This window comes from Chiloscyllium plagiosum, chromosome 36 (assembly GCF_004010195.1).
Source record: "Chiloscyllium plagiosum isolate BGI_BamShark_2017 chromosome 36, ASM401019v2, whole genome shotgun sequence".
Taxonomy (NCBI): Eukaryota; Metazoa; Chordata; class Chondrichthyes; order Orectolobiformes; family Hemiscylliidae; genus Chiloscyllium; species Chiloscyllium plagiosum.
In genome coordinates, this window is record NC_057745.1 from 4,481,543 (window position 1) to 4,492,232 (window position 10,690).

At 42.4% G+C, this 10,690-nt stretch overlaps 1 protein-coding gene across 5 annotated transcripts in view; it reads left to right on the plus strand.

The window, feature by feature from the left end:
- Nucleotides 1-10,690, plus strand: part of map2k5 (mitogen-activated protein kinase kinase 5) — a 274,682-nt gene that overhangs the window by 48,777 nt on the left and 215,215 nt on the right. The gene's annotated exons all lie outside the window — the stretch shown is intronic.

Consider the following 10,690-nt stretch of genomic DNA (forward strand, 5'->3'; position numbering starts at 1 on the left):
CCCCACAGTGCCATGGCTCTTGCTCCCCCATATCCTTCCACTCTCCCTCCCTACATCTTTCTTTCTTTCTTTCTCCCTTCCTCTCTCTTGACTATGGCTTTATCTCTTATTGTCTTATTCTGATGGTATTGTAAATTCATCACCTTTCTTCTGCTATTGTGTCAAGCTAAGTATCCTTCCTAGAGCAACAAATAGACCTACTTTCTCAATGTATATTTCTGACACCTTTGCTAAAGACTGCTTAATAAATTGCTTACAGCAGTTATATGAATGATGTCTACTTTGGTTTATCTGCCCTGTTCCTTTTTTATGGATCAGCTGATTCTCATCTTGCTTATTGTAGAGCTTTGTTCATCATCTACATCATTGAGCAGTGCTCTGGTATTCCCAGAGCAATGGACAGTGAGTACTCCAGCCTTGTGATAAACGCATTATGAATTATTTTAATAGCTTGTATTCCTTATAGGATACTCAAGCCCATTATTTCTCTGATGGGGACATGCTGATAGAAGGCGATCATTTTAATGCAGGCGCTAAAGAAGAAATATGGGTCTTACCTCTAAAGGAAGGATGGAATGCTGAAATACTCCCGTTTTAATTTTTAGAATATACTTATTCCATAATTTAATGTTAGTTTAATGTGTGGAATACATTATTTTAAATTATATGATTGGAACTAAAATTAAACTGACAATGCATGGTTACTCAGCAAATAATGTTTAATGCTCTACTGTGCTTCATTCATTGTGCATGGGGTATATTGAAAATTATTGCAGGTTATCATTCTTTGAAGCTTGCAAAATGATCATCACAGACCCAGATGGTGTATTAATTGACTTAAAACGGACTAAAAATCTATACAATAAAATTTCTGTGAATTGGAATCAATTCCAAGGAGTTATTTCAATGTTGTAATCGACTCTTCGGCTTCTACTGTCTCATAAAGAATGAGCTTGCATTTTTATAGCGCTTTCATGTTTCCAGCTAATGAAGTACTTTCGATGTTTAGCTACTATTGTAATTTAGGGAACTGTGAAGGGTCTGGTATGGTATTATGTTGACATGTAAGCTGCTTTATGTATTATTCTGTTGTGTAGCTCACAGCTAGTTTTACCAGTGAAAGAATGATATTTTCTTGGAATAGTAACCCAATAAAAGGAATGAAATTGGGTGTACTTATGTAAGAAAAAAACCTACCTTATTCCCCCTCGCCCCTCCTCAAAAACATCCTCAGCTTGTCTGTTGGTGATTCACTGTGACTTCAATAGCAGCCAGCAGAGCAATTCTGATATTGTATTTGAAGCAAGCTGAAATAAGGCTTCAGCTATTTCCTAAATCTTCTGCTTTCATACTTGGACATTATCTTTATAGATTCTAGTTTTCTAACAATTTCTCAAAGTTGTTTTTGATTTAATCGAAGGATTATCGCTTACTGTTGGAAGAGTGGGATTTGGGGGGAAATATCTTCTTTGTTAACCCTCTTGTCATCAACAAGCCATCAACTTGTCTTTATCTCTAGCATCAGACCTTTCATTCTGCTGACAGGTTCAGTTTACTTTATGTATGATTTGCAGAAATAAGTAATATTATTGGGTGACTCTGAAATTTTTAACATGTCCATTTATGTAAGAAATGAGCTTGCAAGTAATTTTTTTATCTGTTCAAAAGATAGCATCAGGAAGATCATGCAAATATGGTATTTGTTGGTGTACACTGGGAGGCAGCACACTTTTCAAGTTAGATTTTAGTTTTATTTCAGCATGTATTCAACAAGTTACTTCTGCTGCCTACGTCATCCTCCATTTTGGTAAGACATGTAAAATAATTAACAGTGGCATTAAGCCCAGTATTTTCGAGCTGTTTAAAATATCAGAAAAATAAGAGATTTTATGACTTCTTTGAGTCTTTACAGGAATATGTTCCTCTAAGTTTTTTTTCTACATTGTTAGTCTTGTTCTTTGTCTAACTATTCTGTAACTATAGAATTCATTCAGCTGCTTGTATGTACTGTTCATTAATATTGTGGTCTTATGTATGATATAAAAATCTCTTTGCAATGTTGATGTCTCTTCACATTGTTGCAGGTGGCAAGGCATTTGCCGCTTTGAATCAAAAAAATGTGGCTTTCTGATGGTTTATGATATAATACATATTTCTTTCTTGTCCCAGTAGATTATTTGGTGGCTTGAAGGAATTTATTTGTAGTTCAGACATCACTTTTGCTGTTCGTGCTTAGTGGCCAAGAAAGTCTTTTCTGGCCCATTAAGTTATGGGTAATTTTAGTTCTTTTCAAAACTCTGTTTTTGCAAAGACTTCAAATGTTACAGTTACACATTGCTACAAATGTAGTGTCACAACCTTACTACAGGATTACAGAGCAGACCGCCTTGTGTCACGATTATGCAGCAGTCCCCTTAATGCTTGAGTCACCTTCTCAAGGGCAGTGAAGGCATGAGCAATGAATGCTGGCCTTGCCAGCATTGCTCACATCTGATCAAGGAGTAAAATCTTTTTCTTCCAGTTGCTTTTACATAAATATTTTGTAGCTTTACTTTTGCAGGTAAATTATTTCAGGTGAATATTTTATCATTCTCACCTGAAATAATTTATCTGTAGAATTTCTCACCCACTCAATTTTTTCAGTTTGTCCCATTCACAGTTTCCTTTTCTAAAGGCACTTTTCTTCAGCGACCACTGCAGGGCAATTCAAAGTGGAATCTATTTATTCTTTCTCCTAGCCCATAAGTATTGGGTCAAATATACTCCAGTTGCTGTTTGGTACGAGAACTGAAGGAAATTTGTTTTTACTTTAAATCTGTCAATTTGATTGGGGATATGAGGGGGCAGGAGAAAGTGAGGTCTGCAGATGCTGGAGATCAAAGTTGAAACTTTATTGCTGGAACAGCACAGCAGGTCAGGCAGCATCCAGGGAACAGGAGATTCGACGTTTCGGGCACAGGCCCTTCTTCATTCCTGAAGAAGGGCCTGTGCCCGAAACGTCGAATCTCCTGTTCCCTGGATGCTGCCTGACCTGCTGTGCTGTTCCAGCAATAAAGTTTCAACATATGAGGGGGCAGGCTATGGTCTAAAGGTAATGTCACTGGACCACTAATCTAGAGGTCCAAATTAATGCTCTGAGGACATTGGTTCAAATTTCACCATGACAGCTGGTGGAATTTAAATTCAGTTAATAAATCTAGTCTTAGCAAAGTGTCTGTGGAACTGCTTTGAAAATAACTCCATAGAAGCCAATACCTGTCACTAAGTCACCCTTTATTTACATATGCATAGTACTTGACACTGGTCCAGTTTCCACAGGGCCAGCTCTCTGTGAACAGAACCTGTGACACTACTGTTTATATCTGTCAGCTGGGCTCCCTGTTTGGACCAGATTAATAGGCTCAATCAGGGAACTCATTTTCTGTGAGGCCCACCTGGCTGACCTTGTTACAATCACTACATCCCTCCTCCTCTAAATCTGGAGTTGTAGGCCTGTTCTTTCTCTTGTACCTTTTCCTGGGGCATTTTCATACTGTGTCCTGGTTCTTCAACTCAGCCTTGGATACAGGCAGCGTGTACCGAACTATAGCTGGCCTGTTGCTCCCTGAGTGCCTTAGCGGTAAAGATATTGAGACTGTGACACCCGCCATATCCATCTCAGACTCTGAGGTTTCTTTGATGCTAGAACCCATGGTTTCCAACAGCATTTTTGGATGTTCTGAGAGGCCAGATCCGTTTTGCTTCTGCCCCATTTGCGAGTTTGCAGCTTTAATGCAGTCCACGTGCTTGTTCAGGATCGCCTCACCTGCCCGAACTTTATACGTCATGGGATCTGACCTCGTGTCCGCTATGCCTCTTACCCATTCAGGGCCATTTCCATGGTTTCAGCACCAAACTTTTGTCCCCAGAAGTTCCCTCTCACTTAGACTTGCATTGGCATTCCTGCCACCCCCACTCTGCCACCCCCCCAGGTCCAGGAAGATCAGTTTAACCTGGTGCAGAGTCTTCTCCCCATTAGGAATTCTGCTGGAGCTATGCCTGTAGTTGCTTCAGGGGTAGTCTGATAAACAAATAGGAACCAGGAGAATTTGGTATAGAGTGAGGCTATAGGCTGTTTATTTAAGCCTGCCTTCAAAGTTTGGACAGCTCTTTCTGCCAGACTATTGAATGATGGATGGAGCTGTCCTTACATGCCGAATACTATTCGACTTTAGGAAATAATCGAAATTCCTGCTGGTAAATGATGGCTTGTTGTTTGTGCCTGAGTGGGTGTATTGCAAAAGAAGTTTGTGGCTTTTCTATCCTTGTGTTTGATGAATGTACTGTATGCACATCCAATCACTTTGAATGGGCATCCACGATGACTAAGAATGTTGAGCCCATGAAAAGGCCAGCATAGCTGATGTGTAACCAAGACTTGGGTTTACTTGGCCATTTCCCTTGGCACTCTGAGCACTGGCCACCAACACAGCTATGTCAATCATACGTTCGCACCAACATCTTTGTTTTGGAAACTGCTGGATAACCCTGGTGAAGTTTAGCCAGTATCTGGTGGCAACCTTTGCTTGGCACAGTCAACCTTGCTCCCCAAACTAAAATGCTATCCTCCATGGTGATCTGGTCTCACCAGCACAAGAAAGATTTCAATTCTACACTGATATCTTCAGCAGAATTACTGAGGGGGAGAAGACTCTGCACTGATTAAACAGTCATTTTGTTTCCCCCATCACCGTCCGCTATTTTAGTTTTGCCAGGACCAGATCTCATTGCATCCACAGTCAGATATTGTCAGTGATGACCGGAAGGGTGTCCAGAAAGTTTAAAACCAGAATGGACTCTTCCTGTGGCGGCACCACCGGTGGTGTATCTGCTAGAGGATGTGGCTCAAGGCACCTGCATTTGCAACTTGCCTTCCAAACAGTGTTCCAATTTGTAATTATATACACTTAGAATGAGAGTCTATCACTGAATTCAGCCTGAAGCAATGAGAGGGGCATAGCCTTGTGCAATTTCAATGGCCCTACAAGGGGTTTGCGATCTGTTATTGTTACAAGTTTATGTCTGTAAAGTTATTGGTAGAACTTTCTCCCATCAAAGATGATCGTCCAACCTTCCTTCTCTATCTGGGCATATTTGCACTGTAAACAGTCAAAGTCTGGGTAGCAAACGCTATCGGGTGTTCCTCTCCACTGGGCCATGTGTCACCCAACACTACAGGGAGGCATCGCATATCAGCACTAGATCTCCCTTCAGATCATAGTGCTGCTTCTTGACTTCCGTAAAAACTATATCTTTGCTGCGAGACCATTTCAAACACTGTCCTTTTTTTAATAGCAGATCTATGGTTGCCAGGATGGAGGCTAGGTTATGCATGAGCTTTTTGTAATAATTCACCAATCCGAGTAAAGACCAAAGCTCCGGTACAGTCGTGGGAGCCAGCGCACTTTTGATTGCCCTCACGTTATCTTCCAGTTGGTATAACCTGCTCTTGTCAATTGTAGCCTAAGTAGGTCACTTGGCATGACTGGATCACTTGGCATGCCTGCCTTTGAGAAACGTCTAAGAACTAAATGTTCTTTATTGGTCTTCCCTGTTATTAGCACGTCATCCAGATAAATGGTCACCTGGGCTAAAACTTGTAAAATGTTCTCCATTGTCTGCTGGAAAATGGTGCAGACTCATGCTATCCCAAATTGTAGTCTTATATATTGGTACAATTTGTTAAGGGTATTAATTGTAGCATATTTCTCGGAATCCTCACCTAACTGCAGTTGCAGCTATGCAAGGTTTATATCCAGCTTCGAGAAGGCCTGCCCCTCGCCCCAACCCACCAGCTTTGCATATAAGTCTTCTATGCAAGGTATTTACCTAGATGCGAGAAATGGTTTACTGTTGGCTTAAAATCCCCACAAAGGCAAACTGACCCGTTGGGCTTCACAATCGGTATGACCGGGGTTGCCCATTCTGCAAATTTCACTTTCCAGCGTCCTGATTTCTGCCTCTATTTATGCACCTGAGGCAAATAGCACTGGGCAGACCTTGCGGAATTGTGGAATTGCTTCCTGGTCAACATGCAAGGTTGGCTTGGCTCCTTTGATAGTCCCTAGACTTTCCTGAAAAATTTCCGGGTATTTAATTAGAAATCCACTCAGGCAGCATTTTTCTAAATAAAAAGTATTGAGCCATTCAAAGTGAATCTTTTCAACCAATTTCACCCATTAGGCTTAGGCCCACGCCTTTTACTACAATCAGTGGTAACTGAACCAGATGCCTCTCATATGAGACCAGAACCAAAGTTGTACCCTTAATCTATAAAGGTTCCTTGGAAAAGGTTCCCTGGAACAGGTTTGGCAGCATCTGAGGAGCAGGGAAATCAACGTTTTGGGCCAGATGCCTTCATCAGGAATGAAGCTGGGAGCCTCGGGGATGGAGAGATAAAGGGGAGGGGGGGTGGGGCTGGGGAGAAGGTAGCTGAGAGTGCAATAGTTGGATGAAGGTGGGGGTAAAGGTGATAGGTCGGAGAGCAGGGTGGAGTGGATGGGTGGGAAGGAAGGTTGACAGGTGGGACAGGTCATGAGGACAGTCGTGAGCTGGAAGGTTGGGGTGAGGGGAAATGAGAAGACTGGTGAAGTCCACATTGATGACCTGGGGTTGAAGGATGCCGAGGCGGAAGATAAGGTGTTCTTTCTCCAGGTGTCAGGCGGTGAGGGATTAGTGATGGAGGAGGCCCAGGACCTGCATGTCCTCGGCAGAGTGGGAGGGGGAGTTGAAATGTTCAGCCATGGGGTGGTGGGTTGACTGGTGCAGGTGTCCTGGAGATGTTCTCTAAAGCACTCTGCAAGAAGATGTTCAGTTTCCCCAATGCAGAGGAGACCACATCAGGAGCAACTGATACAATAAATGATCTGTGTGGAAGTGCAGGTGAAACTTTGGACATGGAAGGCTCCTTTGGGGCCTTGGTTGGAGGTAAGGGAGGAGGTGTGGGCGCAGGTTTTGCAATTCCTGCGGTGGCAGAGATANNNGCTGGCAGAAATGTTGGCGGATGATGCGATTTATGCGGAGGTTAGTGGGGCGGAAGGTGAGAATCGGGGGGGAGTTGTGACCTTTTGGTGGTTGGAGGGGTAGGGTTCGAGGGCAGAGGTCCGGAATGTGGAGGAGATGCTTTGGAGGCCATTTTCAACCACGTGAGAGGGGAAATTTTGGTCTTTAAAGGAGGAGGCCATTTGGTGTGTTCTGTTGTGGAACTGGTCCTCCTGGGAGCAGATGTGGCAGAGGCGGAGGAATTGGGTACACAGGATAGCATTTTTGCAGGAGGTAGAGTGGGAGGAGATGTAATCCAGGTGGAAATCTCTGGATTTGTAAAAATGTCAATGTTGAGTCCGTCCTCAGGGGTGGAGATGGAGAAGTCTAGGAAGGGGAGGGAGGTGTCAGAGATGGTTCAGGTGAATTTAATTTCGGTGTGGAATGTGTTGGTGAAGTTGATGAACTGTTCGACCTTCTCGTGGGAGCATGAAGTGGCACCGATGCAGTCATCAATGTAGCGGAGGAAGAGGAGGGGAGTGGTGTTGGTGTAACTCCAGAAGATTGACTGTTCTAGATAGCCGACCAAGAGACAGACATAGCTGGAGCCCATGCGGGTGTCCATGGCTACCCCTTTCATCTGGAGACAGTGGGAGGATTGGAAGGAGAAATTGTGGTGGGTGAGGACAAGTTCAGCCAAACAAATAAGAGTGTCAGTGGAAGGGTACTGGTGGGGACTTCGGGAGAGGAAGAAACGGAGGGCTTGGAGGTCATGGCGGATGGAGGTGTAGGGGGAACTAGATGTCCATGGTGTTCCTCTGCAACTACCTGGTCAGGTCCACACCCCCCTAACAAGCCACCCTCCCATCCTGGCACCTTCCCCTGCCACCGCAGGAATTGCAAAACCTGCGCCCACACCTCCCCCGTACTTCTATCCAAGGCCTTCCACATCCTTCAAAGTTTCACCTGCATTTCCACACATGTTATTTATTGTATCCATTGCTCCCGATGTGGTCTCCTCTGCATTGGGGAGGCTGGACGCTTTCTTGCAGAGCGCTTTAGAGAGCATCTCCATGACATTTCAACTCCCCCTCCCCTTCTGCTGAGGACATGCAGGTCCTGGGCTGCCTCCATCGCTAATCCTTCATCACCCGACGCCTGGAGAAAGAACGCCTTATCTTCTGCCTCAGAATCCTTCAACCCCAGGGCATCAATGTGGGACTTCACCAGTTTCCTCATTTCCCCTCCCCCCACCTTACCCTTGGTCCAACCTTCCAGCTCAGCACAACCCTCATGACCTGTCTCACCTGTCAATCTAGTTCCCACCTATCCGCTCCACCCTCCTCTCCGACCTAACACCTTTACCTCCACCTATTGCCCTCTCAGCTACCCTCTCCCCAGCCCCACCCCCTTCCATTTATCTCTCCAACTGAGGCTCCCAGCCATATTCCTGATGAAGGCCTCTGGCACGAAACGTTGATTTTCCTGCTCCTCAGATGTTGCCTGATCTGCTGTGCTTTTCCAGCAAAACACTCTCAATTCTGATCTCCAGCATTTGCAGACCTCACTGTCTCCTTGGAATAAGTTCTATCTGAGGTCTGACACAAACTTAAGACGGAATTTTGTTTAAGACTAGTTCTGCAATTATTGATGCAGCTGTGCCGGTATCAACCTCCAATTGGAACCACATGATAACTTATCCAGACATTTATTTTGATTCTTTCTGATTTGGATGTTGCTAAGTAATTTAGTGTTCAAAACCAGATATAAGTGGGCTTTCCCAGGGTGTGCACTCAGAGTGAATGGAACGTCTGAAACTTCTGTTTATATATGTCAGCCAGGGCTCCTTGGTTGGACCTGGTTAATAGCCCAATCAGAACTCATATTCTATGAGGTCCACCTCATTACAGTCATTACAGCTATTATTTGTTGTTAAAAACCTATACAGTTCGTTAATGTCCTTTATGGAAAGACAACTGAATCCTTACTTGTTATGGCCTTCATATGACTCTAGATCTACGTCATAATATTTTACTATTCTGATATTCATGATATTGGACATTTTCTCAGACTTAACTGTTTATAACTGTGTTTTACTTTTATCTGCCTTCTGAAATGGCCTAGTAAGTTACTCAGTTTAGTTGGGGATGGGCAACAAATGTTGGCCTTGTAAGCTAAATCCACATCCTATGAAAGAGTTTAAAAAAAACACTGAGCATCATATTGGTTTGAAGTGAACATGCAGTAGTAATTGGTTAATAAGGTTCTCAAAGCCTGAAAACCATCAATATGGAGAAGTTTTTGGAAACAATCTTACAAATGTGTTAATATTTATTTTGAGTGAGTAGTGGTTAAAATTGTGACTTAAAAATGCTTTTTCATAAAATATAACAGTAATTACATTAATACAAAAGACACATATATAGGAAAGGAAAGCCATTTTAATCCTTTTTGGATTTTTCTCCTTCTAGAGAAAGTTTTTGTAAGGCATAACGAGTTAACCAATGCCACACAAGTGTTCTGTCCAATCACTTATAGGGGAAATAATGATATTTGGAGCTGGTAGTATTGGTTGTTAATGAGTATCAAAATATTATAGTATTTCAGGCTTCAAATGTAGCATCCTTAATGACTTTACAGTCCATCAGTCACATTTTTCTGCTGCATTGTCTTTTGATTAATATCTAGTATATACCAGTTAATGGCACAGCCTGTTAATGGGAACACTCATTTAAAGGGAAGTGTTTCCCCAGGCGCCGATTCATCCCCTGTATCGTCCCTATTCCTTTTTGTTGTTGCATAGTGAAAATGATTGGATAAACAGAATATTTTACTTACCACAAAACTATTTCCATTAGACAAGCCTTTGTATATTTACAGTAAAGTATAGTCTGTCAGTTGCAGTTTCTTTGCATATTATCGACAAATCTATTGAAAAGACAAAGAAGTAAATTGAGAAGTAGTGGGTTTGTGTACTAAACTGTAAATTGTGAAAAAAAAGAAATACTCAGAATTCAAGTTTTCGACAGTTTCTTGTTTGGACAAGAGAAGGCCATCTCAAATGAGGGACAATTTCACCTTATGTAATGATATTTTACTATTCTGATGTGTATAATATTGGACATTTTCTCAGGCTTAACTGTTTAGATTGAAGAAGATGCTTTATTTGTCTTTAGACACAATGCAGGTGGTGTTTGAGTATAAAGCTAGTAACTTTACTCTTTAATTTTATGCTAAGCTTCCATTTTCATGTGCTATTATTAGAAGCACACAAATTAAATATGCATAATAGCAAGAATTAGAGATAGAGCAAAATAATATCAAAAACACCACTGGGTTATCCTCTGTATCCAGCCTGCCTGATTTTTCTTGGTGGAGTTTATCCAAGTTGAATTTAGTCCTTCACTTGCAACTTGCTGAACTTGGAGAAGGGAAACAAAAGAAGAGCATTTTTGGTGTAGGGATTTGCTGTAGATCCAAGGGTACTGGTTGCCTTCTTAGAATACGTTATCTGAGGCTCAGTTGGTTGCACTCTGTCCTTTGACTCAGAAGATGCAAAGGTTCAAATTCATCTCCGATATTGAGCACAAAAAGTAAGCATGACACTTCAGTGCGGTGGTGAAAGAGTACCAGGCTGTAGGAGATACCATCCTTGAGACAAGATGCTAAA